The sequence below is a fragment of the Euphorbia lathyris genome, chromosome 5 (assembly GCF_963576675.1).
Source record: "Euphorbia lathyris chromosome 5, ddEupLath1.1, whole genome shotgun sequence".
Taxonomy (NCBI): Eukaryota; Viridiplantae; Streptophyta; class Magnoliopsida; order Malpighiales; family Euphorbiaceae; genus Euphorbia; species Euphorbia lathyris.
Window position 1 is genome coordinate 26,069,146 of NC_088914.1, and position 25,026 is coordinate 26,094,171.

The 25,026-nt window shown below is 37.7% G+C and overlaps 1 pseudogene; it reads left to right on the forward strand.

Annotated features, from left to right (window-relative positions):
- Window positions 1-281: 281 nt before the first annotated feature.
- On the forward strand, window positions 282-23,726 carry LOC136229726 (uncharacterized; annotated as a pseudogene).
- Window positions 23,727-25,026: the final 1,300 nt, after the last annotated feature.

A 25,026-nucleotide genomic window follows, 5' to 3' on the forward strand; every position in this document is an offset into this window, starting at 1 on the left:
GAGTTTGACATTTTGTTAGTAAATTTTGGAATTTCTATTAGTTCAGAATTAAGGCTAGCATAGATTAAAGTTAATTTAATTTATGCGCCGGTCATGGCCTGGGCTGGGTCGTGACAAAGGTGGTATCAGAGACTAGGTTTAGGTTCTTATGGACTTACTGTATAGGATTCACATGTTCTGTTCGTATCCCTTATCTTGCATATCTATTTGGGTCTTCCTATTTACTCATTTTCAGTACCTCATTGCTAAAGTGTCTAATTCTGCTGCATGGATAGGTAATCATGCATCCTAAAGGAAGAAAAAGAGGAAAGAATACGGTTAATGTTAGTACTAGGAGTAGGGTGACCGTTGAGAATTCATCTCAGCTTGATGGGGGAGCTTCACACCCTATTGGAGGAGCAGCTCCAGCATCTGAACCAATATTGCAACCAGTTGGAGGGTCATCTCAGCCCACTCGTACAGCTTCAACCTCTCAGCCTGCTCAAATATCTAACACTGATTTGGCTGCTGGATTGCAAGGGGTCTTTCAAGCAGTTGAAAGACTAACAAATGTGGTAGGTGAAAATAGACAATCAAGAACTACAGGATCTGCTATACCTAATGATAGAGCTCAATTACAGGATCTTAGTGACTTTTTGAGGTTACAACCTCCGAAGTTTTCGGGTGAGGATTCTGTAACAGATCCTATGGATTTTCTGGATGCTATGGACAGATGTTATGAGGTCTTGGGGTGCACCAGTGCTAGGATGGTATTGTTAGCAGGGAATCAGTTACAAGGAGTGGCACGTAGTTGGTATCTTTCCAAGAGAGGGAATGGACTTGATAACGCTTTCTTTAGGCCACAGTTCCGTGATTCTTTCTTAGAGAGGTTCCTTCCTCCTAGTGTTAAGGAAGCTAAAGCTTTAGAGTTTGAAGTGCTGAAGCAGGGTGGTATGACTGTGAGTGAATATGAAATGAAATTCACTCGACTTGCTCGTTTTGGTGAGCATCTTATTCCAACTGAGGAGAGGAAGGCAAGGAGGTTTGAGAGGGGACTTTGGGACAGACTGTTAGACCGAATTGCTCCTCTACGATTATCTAGCTTTGAGGAAGTGGTGGATCGATCTAGGCAGATGGAGATGTTTGATGATCAGCGTAGGGCTCGTGATCAGAACAAACGTGCGCGATATGATAACCAGAGTGGTCAGCATAGTAGGGGAAGTAGCTATTCAGTATCTCATGGGTCCTATTCCTTACCTGGTCAAGGAGGGCAATACTCCAAGAATAATCAGAGATATGGTCAGAGAGCTCAGTCCACTGGTACTCAGAATAGTCAAAGTTCCTCTAGATCAACATTCCCTACTTGCCAGCTTTGCGGTAAATTCCATGGTAACTCTCCATGCCATCGAGCAACTGGGGCTTGTTTTGGTTGTGGTCAGGTGGGACATAGAAGAAAGGATTGCCCAAGCAGTAACACAACACTAGCTGTGAGTCAGGATACAGTTTCTGCTCCTTTTATCGGTACCCAGCCATCTTCTCAGTATGGTGGTAGAGGCCAGAGTTCAGGAGGTCGAGGTCAGGGTGGTCGAGGTCCCAATTCAGCTCCTAATCATGCAACAGCAGGTCGAGGTCAGTCTAGAGCCTTTGCTCTGACACAGCAGGATGCTCAGGCATCTAATGCAGTGGTGACAGGTACCATTTATGTATGTTCATTTGATGCTAGAGTTTTGATTGATCCTGGTGCTACACATTCCTTTGTTTCTCCTTGTTTTTCTATGAAATTTGGTGTACCACCCACTATATTAGATTGTACGTTATCTGTGGCAACGCCTATGGGAGATGTCCTTGACTTAAATCTAACTTTTAAGAATTGCTTAGTAAAAGTAGGGGAAAGGGAACTCTTAGCTGATCTTGTATTACTTGAAATGTTAGATTTTGATGTGCTTTTGGGAATGGATTGGTTAGCCTCATATCATGCCTCTTTAAACTGTTATAGCAAGTTAGTAACTTTCAAAATTCCTGGGGAGATAGAATTTCAATTTCAAGGAGATCGTAGCTTGGCTCCTCATAGTCTTATTTCTGCTATTGCCGCAAGAAGATTGTTGTATAAGAACTGTGAAGGGTTTCTAGCTTATGTTAAGGATACTCAAGCCAAGGGTATCGAGTTGGAGAATGTTGATGTGGTGAATGAGTTTATTGACGTCTTTCCTGAAGATTTGCCAGGTTTGCCACCTGAGAGAGTAATCGATTTCTGTGTTGACTTAGCACCCGAAACAAGACCCATATCTATGCCTCCTTACCGAATGGCTCCTGCTGAACTAAAGGAGTTGAAGGAACAACTGCAAGACTTGCTTGACAAAGGGTTCATCCGCCCTAGCGTCTCTCCTTGGGGTGCTCCTGTGTTGTTTGTGAAGAAGAAGGATGGATCAATGAGGTTGTGCATTGATTATCGGCAGTTGAACAAGGTCACAATACGTAACAAATACCCTCTTCCTCGAATTGATGATCTTTTTGATCAGCTCCAGGGTGCAAAGTACTTTTCTAAGATCGATTTGAGGTCCGGTTATCATCAGTTGAGGGTTAAAAATGTTGACATACCTAAGACAGCTTTCAGGACTAGGTATGGTCACTATGAATTTCTGGTGATGCCTTTTGGTCTCACTAATGCTCCTGCAGCTTTTATGGATCTAATGAATAGGGTGTTTAAGCCCTTCCTCGATCGTTTTGTGATAGTGTTCATAGATGACATTCTGGTGTATTCTAAAAGTAAAGAAGAACATGAGCAGCATCTGAGGCTTGTTCTTCAGACCCTAAGGGAGAACCAGTTGTATGCCAAGTTCTCAAAATGTGAATTCTGGTTGGATAGTGTCGCATTCTTAGGGCACGTGGTATCCAAAGATGGGGTGAGTATTGATCAGAAGAAGGTTGATGCTATTCTTCATTGGCCAAGGCCTAGTTCAGCGTCAGAGATTCGAAGTTTTCTTGGGTTAGCGGGTTACTATCGACGTTTTGTGCAAGAATTTTCTCGAATAGCTTCTCCTTTAACCAAGTTAACCCAGAAGAATGTGAAGTTTCAGTGGTTAGAAGCGTGCGAGAAGAGTTTTGAAGAATTGAAAGTTCGTTTGACTTCAGCACCAGTGTTAGCCCTTCCATCTGGATCGGGGGGCTATACAGTATTTTGTGATGCTTCAAGGGTTGGTCTGGGTTGTGTATTGATGCAACATGGTCATGTGATCGCGTATGCTTCTCGCCAATTAAAGCAACATGAACAGAATTATCCAACTCATGATTTGGAAATGGCAGCGGTGATTTTTGCCCTGAAGATATGGAGACATTACTTGTATGGGGAGACATGCGAGATTTTCACTGACCATAAAAGTCTCAAATACATCTTTAATCAGCGTGATTTGAATTTGAGGCAGAGAAGATGGGTGGAGTTTCTCAAGGATTATGATTGCACAATTCAATACCATCCATGGAAAGTAAACGTTGTAGCAGATGCTTTAAGTAGGAAATCTCTGGGTAGCTTAGCTCATCTTTCTGTAGTGAGGAGACCTTTGATTAGTGACATTCATGAATTGATTGATCAAGGAGTAAAATTTGAGGCAACATCTGAAGCGCTAGTAGCTCATTTTCGTGTTAGACCTATTCTACTAGATAGAATCAAGGCAGCCCAACAAGAAGATCCTCAATTGTGTAAAGTTAAGGATGATGTTTGTCAGGGTAAGGTTCAAGACTTAGTGATTGGTGATGATGGAGTTCTTCGTTATGGGACTAGACTGCGTGTTCCTGATGTTGATGATTTAAAAAGGGAAATTTTGGAGGAAGCACATTGTTCAGCTTATATAGTTCATCCTGGTTCCACTAAGATGTATAGAAATTTAAGGGAGTTATACTAGTGGAGTGGAATAAAGAGAGATGTTGCAGACTTTGTTGCTAAATGCCTTACTTGTCAACAAGTCAAGGCAGAACATCAAAGACCATCTGGATTGCTCCAACCACTACCCATTCCTGAGTGGAAGTGGGAGAACATTGCTATGGACTTCGTGGTAGGATTGCCTCGTACTAGGGGAGGGTATGATTCTATTTGGGTGATAGTCGATCGTTTAACTAAGTCAGCTCATTTTCTTCATGTGAAGACAACTTATGATTTCTCTAAGCTTGCTCAGTTATACATTGATGAGATTGTTAGACTTCATGGAGTTCCAGTCTCTATTGTGTCGGATCGTGGTTCAATTCACTTCTCGGTTCTGGAAGAAATTTCAAGAAGCACTTGGTACAAAACTTCAGTTTAGCACCGCTTTTCATCCTCAGACGGACGGACAGTCAGAGAGAACTATTCAGACCTTAGAAGATATGCTTCGAGCTTGTATCTTTGATTTTGGTCAAAATTGGGATCATCATTTACCTTTGGTGGAGTTTGCCTATAACAATAGTTATCAAGCTAGCATTGAGATGGCACCTTATGAAGCTTTGTATGGTCGTAAGTGTCGGTCGCCGATTTGTTGGGATGAGGTTGGAGAAAGGAGACTCACTAGACCCGAGTTGATACAGTTGACTTCAGACAAAGTTCGTGTTATCCGTGAGAGACTATTGACAGCTCAGAGTAGGCAAAAGAGTTATGTTGATCCAAGGCGTAAGAATGTAGAATTTCAGATCGGTAATCATGTGTTTTTGAAAGTCTCTCCGATGAAAGGAATCATGCGGTTTGGCAAGAAAGGAAAACTGAGTCCGCGTTATGTAGGTCCATTTGAGATTCTTGAAAGGATTGGTGCAGTTGCATATCGGTTAGCTCTTCCACCTGACTTCTCTAAGGTTCATCCGGTGTTCCATATATCGATGCTTAGGAAATATATTCCAGATACTTCCCATGTTTTGCAACCTCAAACTATACAAGTTAGAGATGATCTGTCCTATAAAGAGCAACCCGTTGGCATCTTAGACAACCAAGTTCGAAGGCTGCGTTCAAAAGAGATTCCTTTAGTTAAAGTTCTTTGGCAAAACCACTCTAGTAGGGAAGCCACTTGGGAGACTGAATCCGAGATGCGAATTAGATACCCTCATTTGTTCGATATTCCAGGTTAGCGTCTTTATAATTTTAATTCGGGGACCGAATTTATTTTTAGGGGGGAAGATTGTAATATCCTTTTTTTTTAAAGTATTTTTGAAAATATTATTATTTTAATAAATAATATTAGGAAAATACCATTTTAATTATTTTAAAAATGTGAGAAGACCTAAAACATATTTATATTATAAAAGAAAAGAAAACTGTATTTGAGGGATCAACCTTGGCCGCAACATCGTTTTGTCCCTCCGCAGCGAATCGCAAACTTTTCCTTACCCTGATTGTCGTTCTTGATAACCAGGTAAATGAGCACTTACTTATCTCCTTTTTTGACCTATATGCTACTAATAATGGACATAATCCTTCTGTTATTAAATTAAAAAAAAAAGATCTGTGCAGGGTCGGTCATCTTAGGGAAAAGCCATTTGGAATTAATTCATGTTTCCTGGATAGATTTAGTCTTTCCCTCCCTTGTTTTGTCTCTTATGGTAATTGTTTTCATGTTGAGCCCTGAGATAAATTGATTTCACCATTATTAGTATTTAATGAAAACAAACATAATACAAAACTTGCAATTGTACCAATTTGAGTGATGTGCATCTAAAGCATGTTTTCTTTATATAATGGGAATTTGGTTTTTAATTGATAGGTGGGTGCTGTGAGTTTTCAATTTTTGTTTCAAATTGTTTTCACATTATTGGTGCTGGTTTTATGGTTTTGAATTATCTTAATTAGTGATTCATTAAGGCTTAATTGATTCTCCCCTAAAATGTTAATTGTCCCCGTTAGTTTAGATATGATTAAGATTAGTTTGCTCATTCCCCATTGTTATTGAACCAATAGGAAATCCTGATATTCTTCCTGTCGATTGAGAGACGAGCTGTCGGGATTTGACATCGGCTTAAGTTCCAGGTGAGTGGTAATTATAGTACATGATACTGTTTGATTGAAATATCAAAATTTAAACTGTTTATCAAAAATTAACATTTGATTATATGTTTCCGTCTATAAAAGCGCGTAGATTTTGAACCTTATGTTTACCAAATATCCTTAGTATTAGAGCGTATATTCTGGGAACAGGCCCTTCATATTTGATTTGTTTTATTACCAGTTACAAAGAAGCTATTAAAATTTGATTTGATGGTATCTGTACTTTCTGATACGCGATTTATCGCCGTTATTACTTTTATTTTAGGAATCTGATAATTCGTTCAATCAGTTATGATTTTCTGATTTATATATGTATACTATACGTTTTCAAACTGGTACAAGTGCTCAGTATATCTGTATCTGTTATCTGGCCTCCCACCGATCTTCATAACATTAGGTCCTTGCATTTGTCTTTGAGTCAGGTTGTCAGTTGTCAGTTGTCAGTTTGTCGTCAGTTGTGTCAGCATTAGAATCATGCATAAGATCGGTGAAGGCGATTATCTGTTATCTGTATCTGTTATTGGTAGCGCTTACCATTTATCTGGCCCTGGTGGTGTGCAGTATCACCACTCTGTTACACTGTACCATGTGTTTTAAAGCTTTTGTCTTATTCTCTGATTATTCTAATAATTGATATTTTGAAAGGCTTCAGTATTATGTTTGACAATTGATTGTCAGCATTTTGGAATTGATTATCTTATATTGACTCTTCAGTTTAATTGATTTTGAAATACTATATTTTGAACTATATTTGTCATGATTTAAAAGTATCAGTGTGCCTGACTGTTCCCTTTCTGTTGTGTGCTGTAGCTACTACTCACTGAGGTTTTCGCTCGTATAGACGAAAATCTCATACCACGTTGAATCTTTCTTTTCAGATTAAGGTCACTGTTCGTGAGGTAACCCTTGGATTGATGTTGAAGGAGAGTGCCTAATAAATTAGCTTTATATTATCTTTGGAGAATTTTGATTATTGAGGTTTAGACTTGCACATTTGATTCTTTTAAGGTTTATTCATGTAATTGAGACGAGTTTGACATTTTGTTAGTAAATTTTGGAATTTCTATTAGTTCAGAATTAAGGCTAGCATAAATTAAAGTTAATTTAATTTATGCGCCGGTCATGGCCTGGGCTGGATCGTGACAAGAATAGTTAAAAGAAACATTCCTAATATGTTAAAATAAATAAAACATAAAAAAAAGTTGAATCCACACGAATCATCAAAATGCAACTATCATTTGGGGTAAAAATACATCCTAATGTTTACAAGCAGGAACAATTTTATATTTAGTGTCTAAAATGATACAATTTTACTCCTAATGTTGGCAACCAAAAGTAATTTTACCCCTAACATTGATAAGTTGGGTCAATTTTAGACGTTATTGTAAAACACATATATTTTATTCCTTATTATACACCAATTGCATATCAGTTCGTTAAAAAAAGATTTCTTATTTTATTTGGTTCAATAATAGAATTGGAGGTTAATATTTATTAATTCGATGAAATATTTTGATTTTTTTTTTGCCAAACTCGTAAAATAGACCGTATATTTTTTACTTTTTTAATTTATTTTTTCCACATCTAATCATCATATGTTTATGATCTGTCATTGATGAGTAATAAAATTACTCATATGTAAAATATAGATGACAAGATTCATGACCGAGAAGACAGTTTGATGAATTATTTCTAAAATTGACTCAACTTGACAACATAAGAGGTAAAATTGCATAATTTTATATGATATCATATGTGAAATGTAGATGACAAGATTCATGATCGAGAAGATAGTTTGATGAATTATTTCTAAAATTGACTCAACTTGACAACACAAGAGGTAAAATTGCTCTTGGCGGCCAATATTAGAGGTAAAATTATATCATTTTAGACGAAAAAATAAAATTGCTTCTGACAGTAAATGTTAGATTATTTTATCCCTATTAATTAAGAAGCACCATACCACATGTTCATCCCCTAATTCCATATTAAATTTAAATTTCAACCCTCTAAACTTGGGAAGACTCAAATCTATGTGTGGGTGTGGGAATTAATGTGGTGGGTTTCTGCATATATAGCCATAGAAAGGGGAAGGGGGTGGCACCTAGATTTAAGAGAAACATTTTTTAATATTATTTATGCATTTTTATTTGTGTAAATTAATCTATATTTAGTTATCTGTTGCCACATGCAAGTCTATGGTAGTGCCAGGTGCAATGATTCTAACTGGGGTATTAACCACTAATTAATTAATTAATTGATTAATTAAATCAATCAAACTGTTTTACCGACTTCCTCAGCTGAATATAGCCGTTGGGAAATGTTTCATGTCATCAAATTATTCAAGGAATGAAATTAATTACAACTTGGGAGAAGGAAATTAATATGGTCATCCACATATTATTCCTTATAAGCTCATGTTTTCAGAACCGGATCGGACATCGAATCGAATTTATATTTGAGTCAGGGGTCACTTGGTTCAACCAAATGACTCGAAATGGTCGAACCGGATGACGTAATAAATAATTATATAAAAAAAATATTTATTAATTATATAAAAAATACTTTAAAAACCTTAGCAAAAAAAAATTCATTATCTAATGTATGCATACTTCAACAACATAGCAGCACCAAAAATTTACTTCAACAACACAAAAGCACCATCAACAAAAAAAAAAAAAATTATGTAATATGCTGCACTTCAACAACATTAGTTTTTGTCTTTTTTTTCCATATGGTTTGTTTCTTTGGAATTGGAAGAGTTTATTACGTTTAATTAGTTTTTGTCTTTTTTTTTTCATATATAATTAAAAAAACCGGAGTCAATTCGGTTCCCGGTCCGACCGCCAGTTCCCGGGTTGACACCGGTTTTACACGGGCTGTTGTAATTTCATAAACCCACATCCACCCAATCCGGACAGCAATCCGGTTCCCGGTTCGACCGGCCAATCCGGTCCGGTTCTGAAAACATTATGTTATTCAAATCATAATCCTAATAAGCTAATAAAAAAAACTAAACACCAACAATTCTACTGTGAACTAAATACGAACAATTCTACTGTAATGGTGTTACAGTGATCTGCAAATAAAATGTTAAAAAGGCCTACACTGTGTGAAAAAAGAGAAACCCGTAATAAAGTTGATGTCTAAAGAAAGACTCCTCCAAATATAGTTGCATAAAAAAATCTAAAGCGATTTACTTCAACACGGTCGAGTCCCAAACCCAAGTTCCGATAGAATCAATTATTTCTTCAATCCTATTATGTTTCCATCTGAATGAGAGTAGACATGGAAAAAAGTGATGTAATGATCCCCAAACCTGAGCCAATTAAGACGGAGCAAATATATATATAAAAAAGAAAAACATTTAAAAAGGAAATAAATTACTAAAATTATGCTTCTATAAATGATCCATGATTAAACAAATCACAAATATCATACTCCTACAAACGAGTCGTGATTAGAAACAAATACCATAAAAAAAAACTTCTACAATATAAGGACTAATTTAATTATTTGACAGTGGCATATGTTCGACATGCGTCCAACCTCTTTTGGGACGTGTCCGCACGCCTTCCGAGCCTCTGTTAGTTCTGAGATTTTATTTGGTCTAGGATTTTTGGGGTCTCTGGTCATGGTGGTGTGGTCTGTTTGTCAGGACAGCAAGCAGAAACAAGTGTTTGAGCACAACACTTAAAACAAAACAATCGTAAACACTCTATTTTGGCAGTTTCAATTTCTATGTGTTCTAAACAGGCAAAGAATGCATTTTTGCACAAAAATTCTCTATTACAGTAGGTCTTTGAATGTGATGGGGCAGTTAACGAGGCTTAACCCGAAACGTACTATAATGTACATAATCTATTAACTTGTATATTTTTATAAAATTAATTAATATATAATTTAATATTGGTTTAATTAATATAATTTTACATCATCAACTAAATTGTAATCTTATTTTTTATTTTATTTTATTTTTTTTAAAAAAATTTGCGCACAATGCGCTTAAATTAAAGAAGAAAGAAAAATCCCCACCAGACCCTGATGTGATTCGAACCCATGACCTTCCAAGGCATAAGTAAGCTCTCAACCACTAGGCTAAGAGCTTCACCACATAAATAAATATTGGCCTATGCAGGTCTCAAACCTGCGACCTTCGCGTTAAAACTCAACATATAGATATAGATGGTTCATAAGTGTATCCACCGCCGACAGATTATTTAGTAAAGCACTTATTATATATTCTTTCGGTTTTTAATATATCTCGTTTAAAGTTTTTTTAACAAAATATAGATTACATTATTAAAATTGATTTACCCTCAATATTTTTTTTTTGTCATAGAACTCTATTTTCTAAAAAAAAAACCTCTTTCTTCTTAAGTAGTATACCTTAATTATAATTATTTATATTTATACTAACTATCTCTCTTATCTTGAATAAGGTTAAGTTTAGAAAATATATTTTTTTTTTGATAATAAGTTTAGAAAATATTTTTAAAAGTGCATTGATAATATAAAATGTACATCATATAACAAAAAATAAATTGACAATTCTAAAACGACATCTATTAAAGAGAGTACTATCTAATTAATTGTATTTTGATTAAAATCTAATTTAGTCAAATTTCTTTTCGGGTGATCGGCCATATTGATACTGAGATATGTCTCACACAACGGTTTTCACTCAAGAAAGTCTCTAATTTGTTATAAAATATGTTATCATTTTTTTTATGAGAAAATATGTTATCATTTTAAGTAAGATATCCAAAACCATTAATTTTTTAATTTATTATAACATATATTACCATTACTAAAATAGAAAAATGAAAAATGGGAAGATATTGTAGAGATGTTTAAAATTAATTATATTAAAATTTTAAATTATGAGAAGTTGACATGTCAATTTCAACATTATTGATATATTTATTTATATATATATATATATATATATATATATATATATATATATATATATATATATATATATTGTTTGTCAATATACTCCTATTTAATATACATTGTTATTGTAACAAAAAAAATACATTTTTATTTGCAAACTATGAAATTTATTAATTTAGAATTGAAACTATAAATTGGTCAATAATCATAACATTTTAAGTAGAGGTAATATAAGATAAGTATGCATGAAAATTTAATTTTGAAATGACCGTAAAAATTAAAAGAAAAAATTATAATTTTCGGATAAGGAAAATTATATTTTGATCACATAGAGTTATATTGTTGTGATGCCACTTTTTTCCTCATAATGTTTGGTAAAACTTATTATTATTTAATAACTTATAGGCCATTATTTATGCAGCTTCAGCATGTGATTACATAAAATAAAAATTTATGTTGTGCTGAAACCCGAACCTCAAGTTTTTGGAAGTCGTTTTGGGTCAAATTAGTTGTTGAGTCTGCACTCTACAGGTTAAGAGATGGGGGAGGAGTTGGATTAATCATTTATGTAATGTTGTTGTTTTTAAATAAAACAAATGAGGGAATGGGTTGTTAGGTAATCTGGTACATGGTCATTCTATCCATTATTATTCAAATCGGGTCCCATTAAAGAACAGTTACATTTATTCGGATTTGACCCTAATAAGTAGTTCTGATTTCATAGTTGATTGAACTAGAATGGTCTGTTTCTTAAACTTCCATGAAACAGCACCACCATCTAAACAAAAAAAATATAGCCGCTAGTTGCCTTGGAATCATCTGATAGGGTGTTCCAGTCAGCATTGCTATATCCCTCAAGCACTGCTGGAAACCTTTGATAATGCAATCCAAGTTTCATGTTTCTTTTAAAGTATCTTATGGCCCTTTCTATAGCATTTTAATGCTCAACACTATGTCTACTAGTAAATCTGCACAATACTCCCACGGTATAAGATATGTCAAGTCTAGTACAATCGATTGCATAGCGGAGGCTTTCAATTATGCTAGCATCCTCTAACTGTCTTACACTGTCTCTAGTATTCTTAAAAAGCATTACACTATGGTCATAAGGTGCGCATGTAGGTTTACAGTCAAAGTAATTATATTTCTTTAGAATCTTCTCAATGTTGTGAGATTGATCTACAGAAAAATTCCATTTTCACACCTAGTTATCTTGATGCCAAGTATGATATTTGCTTCTCCTAAATCTTTCATGTCAAAGTTTTCACATAGCATAGATTTCACAACATTCACAACATGAATATTAGATCCAAAAATTAGCAAGTCATCAACAATAAACATATAATAGAGCAAACATCATTTTCATTTTTATTATAGATGCATTTATCACTTTCATTTACCTTGAAGCCATTTGAAATAACCAGACTGTCAAATTTTTCATGTCATTGCTTAGGTGCTTGTTTTAAACCATACAAGAACTTATATACTTTACACACTTTATGGGCATGGTCGGTACAAATCCCTCAGGTTGATCCAGATATACCTCTTCTTCCAATTCATAATTCAAAAAAGGCAGGTTTATCATCAATTCGGTACACAACAAGATTGTGTAAAGCAGCAATAGCCATCAAAACACGAATAGATCTTATTCTAGTGACAAGTGAATAGGTGTCTAAAAAATCTACATCATCTCTTAGTCTAAATCCTTTAGCTATAAGACATGTCTTATACTTATCAACAGAAACGTCTTGTTTCAGTTTCTTTATGAGAACCCATTTACAACCTATTGGTTTGCAACCCGGTGGCAAGTCTACTAAGTGCCAGTTCTGTTTGACTTTAGAGAGTCCATTTCATCATTGATGGCTTCTTGCCGCAAAATCAGCATCTAAAAAGGTCAGGGCTTCTTGGAGAGTAAGTAGATCCTCCTCTATTATGAATGCATAAAAGTCAGGACCAAAGTCTAGAGACTCTAGGTCTCTTACTTCTAAGGCTTTTGATAAATTCAATTTTTTTGGGCCTAGCCCAACAAACATGTAGGTTCTTATGTAACATATCATACAGTCTCGTAAAAAATCACCAACCAAACCAAGGTTGGCATTCTATTAATTAAATTCCAATACAAATTTAATGAATACATACTTGTACATGCTTAAGTTTGAGAGGCATTCACGCATAGAGGTACATGTAAATTGATAGCTAAGTAATAATGTTTTACTACTGTTTATATGATCCAACATACAAATTTCTTTTGAGCTTGAAAAAACAAAGAAACTGCAAACGAACTAATCGAGGAGTGTTAACTCCATAAGAATCCACAAATATGGGGTCTTTGAGGTTTGAAGGTAGCACACCACACTCGTGATGACCAAAGAAAAAAGTTCATGTGAAGTTCATCATCATATCAGTTGCATGTTACCTTCAAGAAATGCATGTTGCACTCTGACATCCCAATCATGCCTTACTAAGTTCTTGCACCCCTCAATGATCCAAAAATATTGATGTAAACCACTGCAAATCTAAAACAAGACTAACCACCACATGCAAATCTAGTTTAATAATGACTTTCCAGAAAACAAGTTTCCAAGCCAGCTCTAGTCCGTAGTAAAGACCATAAAGCTCAATAAAGACAGCTGAGCAAATCCCAAATTAAAGACAAAACTTCTTAACTGATTCGTTGACTTGTCTTGGATCAGACCTCATGGAAGTAGCAAATCTCGGATTACCCGGCTGACTTCGACACGGTTTACCTTAACCCAACATTTGATACACGTTAAAAGATAAAAAAAATAAAAATAAAACTTAATAGTTATATGGGTAAATTACAAAATTGGCCCAATTAAGAGGTCTATTTATATATTTAAGGCAAAAAGCATCATTAGGCCCTTGATCTTTCATGTTTTGGTTCATTAAGCCCTTGATCTTTTATTTGGATACATTAAGTCCCTAATCATTTATTTTTTGGTCTCATTAAGCCCTTGATCTTAATGTATCCAAATAAAAGATCAGAGGCTTAATGAACCAAAAAATGAAAGATCAGGGGCCTAATGATGCTTTTTGCCTATATTTCAACCTACTACAACACCTCTTACCAAACTAGACACTTTCAAAGTTAACTTTTCTAAAATGCCCTTAGTATATATATTATCACTTAACATTTCTGAAAAAAGCTTATTTGTGCGAACAATTGTGCTTCACTTACACTTCTCATCCTTTGCAATCCAACTTCAGTTCCATACGTCAATACAAGATCCAAACTCTTCATATAAGTATTTTGTTAAGTTTACGTACATAAGTTCCTTTATATAGGTTAGTTCTGTGTATTTTAAGTTAATGCTAACCTTGGAGAGTGAAATTTGGAGGGTTTATGCAACCTGGTGGGTTCACAGTTTATAATTTTGCTCCACAGAATCGTAAATTGTGAAGCAATTTGCTTTACAGAATCATAAACGTGTGATTCATAATTAGTTATAGATTTATGAGAATAGGGTGTTGAAACACCTTTCCACATGATTTTGATTTAACAAAATTATTTAAGTTAATCCATGATTAAGACAATTAAATTTATGTGCTTTGATTTAATTGTACTAATGCGTTTGTTCAATGCTGAGAATAAAAATATATACATATAAGAACAGGAATCAAAGTAAGACAGAACGTAGTCAGCATGATAACATAGCACGAGCTGAGTAAAGTATAACTCAGTATGAAAGAAGGAAAGTCTTCTTCAGAACTGAAACTTGCAGATAAAGCTGACCACAGAAGTTGAGGAGAACTTAACTCAGAAAAGTCTTCTTTGGAACAATATCTTGCACAACGAAGCTGACCATGGAAGCTGAGTAAAAAGCAATTCAGTATCATAAATAGCAACGGTCAAAGACAACGACTATCAAAGTAAAGCTGAGTGCTCTTCAGGACAGCACCAATGATCCATTTGCTAAAAGACAAGATCCGACAGTGATCTGCGCCAATTCAGAAGCTTTGGAATCATGCAAGGATATAGTTTCGAGACGCATGGGTCAACTGTCCTCTAGCTAAAAGACGAAACTGGCACTAGAATACGAACCTGCGAGAAGAAGACAAGCCTGACGCCTGCCAAATTCAGACGACAGGATTGACCTGCAAATCTGAAGCTGACCAGAATAATGTCGCATGAAGAGCCATTTGAATCTAACGGATAGATCCAGATTCGAATGATTTAGTCTTCAGATTTCAACTATAAAAGGACAAGTTTATTCTTGGATCCTTAGCCGAATTACAAAGAGAAAAACAATATACATACAAAGCACATCAAAACAAGAAAGAGATCTTACACCAAATTTCTATTTCTGTGTAAAAGCTAGATTGATTTTGTAATCATCTAAAGTGTTCTTTGTCTGAGAAAAGAACAAATTTTTATCAATTGTAAAATTGAGAGCGTGGTGCTGAGTACTCAGTTTTAAGTACTCAGTGGTAGAGAAAATCTAGGTGCTGGGTTGTAGCGCTTAGTGGAGTTGAGTAGACGAATAGAGGATGGTACTCTTGCATATTCAACTGCCTTGTAAACGGTTTATACTCTACCTTTAAAGAGCTCAGTAGTGGATTGAAAATGCCCGAAAGGATTCTGGGGACTGGACGTAGGCGGAGAGGCCGAACCAGGATAAGTCTACTGTGTTATTTCTAACCCTTTCTCTCATTATATATCTGTATGTGTTGTTTGCTATATTACTCAGTATATAAATTGTTTAAGCCGACACTGAGTAAATAAGAGTGCTGAGTTGGAAGCTGACCACAAAGTGTCAATTCCCAACTCACAAGTAAAACAGTTCTAGTCAGCCTTGACTAAAGCTGTCTTACGCCTAACTCGGCCGTGCTGACCAAAATTGAGTTAAGAAACTCAAAGCATTATTTTAAGTCAACATAATTAAAATGAGAAAAAGCATATTAGTTCCTAACCCCCCCTTTGGAACTAATCACACGGGACCAACAAGTGGTATCAGAGCTAGTAGCTCACTACTCAAAGATAAAACTATCTTGAACTGATCCCGATAAATGGCTGAGAACAGCACTCGTTTCCTTCCCGGAAATCAAACAACATAGATATTCCCTGAGGGATTATCAATTAGTCGGCCACCCTTGTTTTTCGGATCAAATTATACATTTTGGAAAAACAGGATGAAGAACTTTATTCAAGCTACAAACATGAGTGCGTGGCTTGCAATAGTTCAAGGCCCATATGTGCCTTACAAAACTGTTGACAATGAAAAGGTTGTCAAAAGTGAAACTGAGTGGTCAGAAGATGACCTTAAAAAATTACAAAATAATGCTTCGGCTATCAATATGCTTCACTGTGCGCTAGATGCTGCAGAGTACAACAAAATTTTAGGTTGTGAGTCACCACAAAAGATATGGAAAAAGCTCGAGGTGACCTATGAAGGCACAAGCAAGGTCAAGGAGTCCAAAGTGAACCAACATATGAGATTGTACGAGCTGTTCGAGATGAATGAAAACGAAGACATCTCGGAGATGAACTCAAGGTTCACCAATATTATAAATGAGCTTAAGAGACTTGGAAAGATCTTCACAGAAGAGGAGCAGGTGAAGAAAATCTTGAGAAGTCTACCCAAGAGCTGGCAAGCTAAGAAAACAGCTGTGGAAGAAGCTCAGGACTTGACCACATACAAATACGACGAGCTGATCGGATCTCTGCTGACTCATGAGATCTCTATGAAAAATTTTGAAGCTAAAGAAAAGTCAGAGGACAAGAAGCAGAAATCACTTGTCATGAAAGCCGACTCAACCGAAGCTGACTCATCAGATGATGAGGAGATGGCCATGTTCACAAGAAAGATGAAGAAGTTGTTCAGAAAGAATGATAAGAACAGCAAGAGGCCATACAAGAGAGGGGATAGGTACAAAGCTGAGTCTAGTGACAAGTACAAAAAGGACAGCTCCAAGCCTGTCACGTGCTTTGAGTGCCATCAAACTGGGCACATTAAGTCAAGCTACCCTAACTTAAAGAAAGAAAAGAAGGGAAGCAAAAAGGCAATGGTGGCCAACTAAAGTCAAAGATCACAGAGGTACGAAGCATGGAGTGACAGTGATGAGTCAACCTCATTAGAAGCTGATACAAATGAGGCAGCAAACATATGCTTCATGGCCGATGATGCTGCTGACCAAAGTCAATCTGAGTAAGCTGACCTCTCTGACGGTTCTGAGCAAGAGGATCATTCCAATGAGGTAACATCTCTACTCTTGCTTAAAAATGAAATGGTTAACGCCCTGAGTGATCTATATACGCTGACTAAAAAGTGTAACAAGAAAATAAAGGCACTCAGCAGGCGATGTGATGAGATCGAGGAGATCAAACTAAGTGATCTCCGACATCTTCTCCAAGACAACACCAGGCAAGATGAAAATCTAAAAATCATGCATGGTTTTGTCTCGGAAGTCCAAACTGAGTCAAAGAAGGTTAGGAAGGACATCACAACTATACAAAACCAGCTGAGTAAATCGACAAGGAAAGGGTTCTATCCCAATGCTGAGTTTCAAGGTACTGGTCAGCATAAGCAGTACACTCAGCATAAACGGTCCACTCAGTATGACTGTTGTGGGAAAAGAGGACACACAATAGATGTGTGTTGGTATAATCGGCGGATTGTCCAATGTGACTTATGTGGAAAGAAATGTCATACCACTAAGATATGTTGGCATGCTCAGCACAATGGTGCTGACCAAAGACAAAGTCACCCTAAAAGGGTAACTCATTATGACTTCTGTGGTAAACAAGGCCACACCATAAATATATGCCGTCACAAACTAAAACATGATGTAGCACCTATCTATGCTAACCAACGAGGACCCAAAAAGAGTTGGGTACCTAAAGATGAATGATTCAAAATGCAGGTGAGCCTGAGGAGTGTGGAGAAGTCAAAGCTCTGGTATATTGACAGCGCATGCTCGAGGCATATGGCTGGTGATGAAACTCAGTTCATCACACTTGAGCTTAAACGAGGTGGTAATGTAAGCTTTAGAGACAATAAAAAGGGTAAGATAGTTGGATCAGGTACTATCGGAGGTAACCCTACTATTGAGTCAGTCTTCCTAGTTAAAGGTCTCAAATATAACCTATTGAGCGTAGCTCAGCTGTGTAACAGCGGTAGAAAGGTTGTATTTGATGCCACTTAGTGTCGGATACTTGAGGGAAAAACAGACGATTTAATTCTAATTGCCCCTCGTGTTGACAATGTATACATGTTGAGTTTAGAAAAACAGTTTTCTAAAAATATATGCTTAGTGTCAAAGGAGGATAACTCCTGGCTATGGCATAGGAGACTTGGCCATGTAAGCATGGACCTCCTTGCCAAATTAGCAAGAAAGCAATTAGTTGAGGGATTGCCCAAACTTCAATTTGAAAAAGATCAACTATGTAATGCTTGTCAGCAAGGTAAACAAACGAAAAAGTCTTTTCAAAGTAAAAACATTGTCTTAACCAAGCGACCATTGGAATTACTACATTTGGATCTTTTCGGACCTGTCCAGCCACTCAGCTTGGGAGGTAAGAAATTTTCCTTAGTCATTGTAGACGATTTCTCTCGGTATACTTGGATCATCTTGTTGAGTAGCAAGGATGAAACATTTGAGATGTTCACAACATTGATTAAAAAGCTTGAAAATGACAAAGACCTAAGAGTAGCTCATATAAGGAGTGACAATGGCGGAGAATTAAAAAACCAACAGTTTGACGAATTCTGTGAAGTCAGTGGCATTGACCATAATTTTTCTGCACCTAGAACGCCTCAATAAAATGGGGTTGTTAAAAGGAAGAACAGAACAATAGTTGAAATTGCTAGAACAATGCTGAGCGAAAATAGGCTTCCAAAGTATTTCTGGGGTGAAGTTGTCCACACAGCATGTTATATACTCAATAGGGCTTTAGTTAGACCTATACTCAAGAAAACCCCTTATGAACTTTGGAAAGGACGAAAGCCCAACATTGGCTATTTTCGTGCCTTTGGGTGTAAATGCTTTATACTCAATACAAAAGAAAACCTTGCTAAATTCGATGCTAAAGCTGACGAAGCGATATTTCTCGGGTACTCAACTAACAGTAAAGCATATAGGGTGTACAATAAGCGAACTCAGGTTGTAGAAGAGTCTGTACATGTTGAGTTCGACGAAACTGACCCTGCAGGAAAGACAACTCAGTCCACCGAAGATGACCCAAGCTTAGCTTCCGCTGACCAAAATGGAGCCACTGAGTCATCAGTACAAGGACCAACCAAAGGTAAACACGAAACCGAAATTACCTTTGCTGACCAATCTACTTCTGCAGATATTGTAGAAACACATGTTCCAGACAACTCAACATTGCCCAAAGAAATCAAAATTCCAAGAGGACATTCAGAGAAGTCCATTCTTGATGCTGCTGAAAATAGGCTGATGATAAGAGATCGGCTTAGAAAATATCTCAGCAATGTTGCATTCGTCTCAGTACATGAACCAAATAACTTCTTAGAAGCTGAGCACGACGAACATTGGATCAATGCTATGCAAGAGGAGCTTGATCAGTTCAAAAGAAACGAGGTATGGGATTTAGTACCAAAACCTCAGAATCAAAAGACTATAGGAACTAAGTGGGTCTTTAGAAATAAACTAGATAAGCAAGGCAATGTAGTCAGGAATAAAGCCCGACTTGTAGCCCAAGGCTATAGTCAGCAAGAGGGCATTGACTATGGTGAGACCTTTGCACCCGTAGCTAGGTTAGAGGCTATACGTATATGATGTGCATATGCTAGTTTCATGAATTTCAAGCTATATCAAATGGATGTTAAAAGTGCATTTCTTAATGGCTTTATAAATGAAGAGGTATATGTTAGTCAGCCTCCTGGGTTTGAAGATCCAAAACTTCCAAACCACGTTTATAAACTCAAGAAGGCCCTATACGGCCTGAAACAAGCACCACGTGCTTGGTATGAGAGGTTGACCAATTTCCTGCTGACCAGGAACTATGTCAGAGGTAAAGCTGACACAACCTTGTTCATTAAGAAAAGTGGTAAAAATACCCTGCTGGCACAAATTTACGTAGATGATATAATCTTTGGTGCCACTGATGAATCTATGTGCAAAGAATTTAGTAAACAGATGCAAACTGAGTTCGAGATGTCTATGATTGGCGAACTCAACTTCTTCCTTAGACTTCAAATTAAGCAAGGGAAGAATGGCATCTTCATTAGTCAGTCTAAGTATGCCAAAGAAATGTTAAAGAAATTCGATATGGAAGATTGTAAGCCCATATCAACCCCAATGGGTACTGACACTGTCCTGTGCACGGATGAGAAAGGTAAGTCAGTAGATAGCAAGTTATATCGAGGTATGATTGGCTCTCTACTTTATCTTACTGCTAATAGACCTGATATTCAGTACTCAGTATGCTATTGCGCTAGATATCAAGCTGACCCCAGAGAATCACACCTTATAGCTGTGAAAAGAATTTTTAGATATTTGCAGAGCTCAGTTAATGCATGATTGTGGTATCCAACCTCAAATGACTTCACACTCATTGGATACACTGATGCTGACTATGGACGGGATAAGCTAGAACGTAAGAGTACTTCTGGAGGATGTCACTTCCTTGGAAGCTGTCTAGTATCTTGGTTCAACAAGAAGCAGTCATCAGTTGCCCTGTCTACAGCTGAAGCTGAGTACATTGCTGCTAGAAGCTGTGTGGCCCAGGTCCTATGGATAAAGCAACAGCTTGAGGATTATGGTGTAAAAACAGAAACAATAGAAGTCAAATGTGACAACAAGAGTGCCATTGACTTATCCAAAAATCCAATCCAACACAACAGGATGAAGCATGTCAGCATAAGGCATCACTTCATAAGGGATCATGTACTCAAGGGTGAGATCAAGCTGACCTACATTCCTACAGATGAACAGCTTGCGGATATCTTCACAAAGCCTCTGGCTTGTGAGCAATTCAACATACTAAGGGAAGCTATCGGTATGTCTAATCCTCTTCACTAAAATTATATGTTTAAATTGAATGTTGAGTGATTACCATGCTGAGTGAGTTGTGCTAAATGGGTAACTATTGCATGCTGAGCTAAATATGAACTATATCACCCCATGCTGAGTAGACATACATACTGAGTGATTAACATAAGCTCAGTTACTAAGCACGCGAACATTCCTTCTATGTAAAACTGACTTCCTAGAATCTCAAACGATTAGGCTTCTCGAAACTGAGTAAAACTCTTATGCACAATAAATGCTAGCACACGCATTAATAGCCACCTAGGATGACGTAAGCGCAATTATTAGAAAACACATGTGCCGATTGTGTCATAAATGCCAGATTACTGTCGTTTGATCATCTCGAGGTAAAATGGCTACTTCACTGTATCGGATCAACTCGACACCCCTACAAATAGTGGATGATTTCCCACTAACTGCTCTTTACATTCGAAATCTTTGGCAAATTGATCTCCATCTCTCTCTCTCTAAATCTCAAAACCTCTCGAAAATCCCTGAGAAAATCATGCCGAACTCTCAGAACATCTCCGGTTCCGGTTACGATGACAACCGCTCCGATGAAAATCCCTCGTCGCACACTGAGTAGGAACGTGAGGAGACCTCAACTGAGTCTCAAGAACATGGTCAGCATGACCAACCTAAGGTCATTATTCCGAGTAAGAAACCCCAAGCTGACCAAGCAACACCATCTAAGAAACAGAAAAAGGAGAAGGGCAAGATACCACAGGAAAGAAACTATTCTTCGGTCTACAACAGTGTGAGGGGATACAAGATCGACCATTCCCGCTGGTTCTCTAAGGGTTTTGTAGAAGCTGAAAAACCCTTTTGCGAATGGATCTCTAAGAATGGCTGGACCGGGCTATTTTCCCTCCGTGAAGCCACATATCCTGAATTGGTAAGGGAATTCTACACCAACTTATGAGCTGCTGATGATGACACTGATTATATGGTCACAAAGGTCAGGGGCAAAGAAATCTTCGTCAATCCTCCCTATCTTGCCACTTTGCTCAAACTGAAGAATGAAGGAGCTGAACTTAGAACCACAAACGATCACGGTAAAATCAAATACTCTTCGGAGTTCTGTAAACCCGCTGGTCACGTATGAGAAATCGCTAGCACCTCTATGGGTCAAAATCAGAAAATGGCCCATTACATTCTGACGAACTTCATATTTCCCAAGGTCAATTCCACATCCTCAGCGTCTAATTTTGAGCAGTGCTTCATCTGGCACATGCTGACCTACCAGCCACTCAATATGCTTGTGTTCCTCATCGGTGCTTTCCAATGAAGTACTGGCACACTCAGGTTAGGTTCACTAATCACCAAGATACGCAAAGACTACAGGGTGAACTTAGTTCAAGAAATAAATGTTTGGGGTACAGAAATTACTGCGGCCGTATTGTTCGGCTTGGCCTATGACCAACCCATTAAACCCAAGAAAGGAAAGGGGGCTGTAACAGAGGAAGGAGATAATGTGGTTGAAGGGACAAAGGGCATGCTGACCAGAAAGGGAAAGAAAATAAACCAAGCTCGCACTGACCGCGCTAAGGAAGACAAAAAGAGGAAAGCTGACCAAACCTCTTCCAAAGATATTAACTCAGATCCAAAGAAAATCCGGTTTGTATCACGCGGGAAGCAAATTGACACTGAGCAAGGTCAGGAGGAACCTAAGTCAGTAGAAAATCTGAAAAGGCCAGCAGAGCTTGAGGAAGTAAGTGAGGATACTCCTGAGGAGCCCCTGAGAAAGAAGAAGAAGAAATCCTCTGGTCTTAACCCAATTAATGCACTTTCTCTTGAATGTGTTGTCTCTGAAGACTCACACTTTGTGAGAAGTCAAGACATCGATCTTGAGAAACCTCCTGCTGATCAAGAAGAAGAACTGGGTAATGATGAAGGTCAGTTTGATGTTGAAAGGACAGATGATGCTGAGCTAAGTAAGGATGTTGCTGCTGAGGAAAACCAAATAGTTGATGCTGAGCAGACTGAGATTCAAACTGAGCAGCTTGTGCAGGACAAGGTTGTGGAAGGTCTCAATACTGACCTTGGACTGAACTCCTCTTCTGAGTCACTTGACTTCATTCCTGCTGATCCTTCTCCTCCAAAAGTCAGCACAGGCAAACGCCTCGAATGAAAGGCTCAAAAATCTCCAGTCATTGATCTTCTGGACGATTCTCCGCTAAGGGAACCAATCTCTGACCTTACCACACTCCAGTTCCAGTTCTTCAACACTTCCATTAAACCAACTTTGGACCAAATCGAGGAAAAGCAAGCCACTGTTTCTCAAGCTGGGGAACAAGCCAAGACTCCTGAAAATCCAATTCCTACCGAGCAAGAGCTCGAAGACCAAGCTGCTCAAGACAATGAGCGAGCAAAGGAAGATTCTACCCAAGTTGGCTCTGAAGTGCCTCCTCCTGCACCAACTCAACTTCAGATCAATGTTGAGCAGGAAAATATCTCTGACGATCCACCTCTTCCTAATCCTGTTTCACAGAATGATGAACAGTCAGTTCCTGATGCTGACCTGAACAAAAGTCCAGCTGCTGACCAAGCTGGCCCATCTGGTTCTGGAAAGCACCATACTCCTCCCCCATCTGATGCTACTCAAATTCCGGCCGCTGAGCAAACTCCTGATGCAACTTATGCTTACTTGAATGCAACTGAGTCTGGGCGCAGAATCATTGACTCAGCTCAATCCCTACTCCAGGATCTTAACAATGCTCATACTGATGCTGTTGGGTCTACTCATGTTGAGCCTCAACACATATCTTCTGTCACTCAGCTTCTGGCAGAAATCAAAGGTCTCAAAGACTTGCTGAGTGTCATGACAACCCTTTAATCTCAATAACCCAAGCAAGACTCAATAATGAAGCTGGCTGAACTCCAGCTGATGATGGTGAACCACATGAATTCCCTACAAGGACAAATCAACAACCTTTTAGCTGTGAACTCAACTTATGCAACCTCTGTTGAGGTTAATCAACATTTCACCCAGCTACACTCTAAGCTGACCGGAGCTCGTGAATTAATCTCCTCCTCCTCCCAGTGTTCCATTGAGCAAATTAGTGAAGCTGTTCGCCTACTCAACTTGAGTAAAGAAGAAATGGTCATTGACCTGGTGAAGACTAATAAAATCTTGCAATACTCCCAAGCCACATTGAAACATGTCCGCTATACAAATGCCCAACGTCAGTTCTATGGTTCGGCTCTGCTCAAGATGTATCATCAAGCTTATGCCAAGATGACTGACACAATCACATGGATCGGAAAATCACAAGAGTATCTTCTAAGTATGCTCAGTGCCTCTATTCGAATCCCTGCTTCCACTCTGGACGATGGTGTGGCAGTTATTGACGGTCTTCAGCTGAGTACGAGTCAACTTCAAGCATACTCAGCAAGACTGACTCATGCTGTTATCAACGACACCTTCTCTCCTCCTCAACCCGATGCTGGAAAAACGGGGGAGAACGAACAAGCTGATGGAACTCAGCAAATGGGGCAAGCATCCGGCAGTCAGCAACAAAGAACCACCAAAGGAAAAGGCAAAGTTAATCCTTCTCACCAAGCTCAAGTCAACAGGAAGAAATAGACTGTCTAGTTTTAGTACTTGACTTGTAGTTTATCTGGCATGTTCTTTCATATTTTGTATGCTGACAATCTATCTATTTTAAGCATCTTTTCATTCAATTGACTTATCTATATGCGATGCTTACTTGTTGTGCTATATGTTGATCTGTCTTAAGTGAACAAACAAACAAAACTAAGAAGGGACATACAAGTAAAATATACTCAGTACACATTAGCCTTGATACATCCTTTCATTTGCTCTGATACATGATTCAATAAGCTCTGATATAATCCTTCATAACTCTGATACCTAAAACTAAACCATGTATCGAACTGAGTAAAAATATGTTCCAAATTTTGAACTCTTCTGAAAGCTGACCTAGGTTCATCTGAATTAGATCTTGGAAGGTCTAGAATTGAACTAAGTCAGTACATGCATATCTTACTTTTTACTCTATTAAATCTTAGAAGGTTTAGAGTTAAGTTAAGTCAATGGATGCAACCCTTACGGGGGAGTAACTTTAGAAGAATGAAAGATAACTCAATCATGGGGAATTTCAAAACTGAGTTCC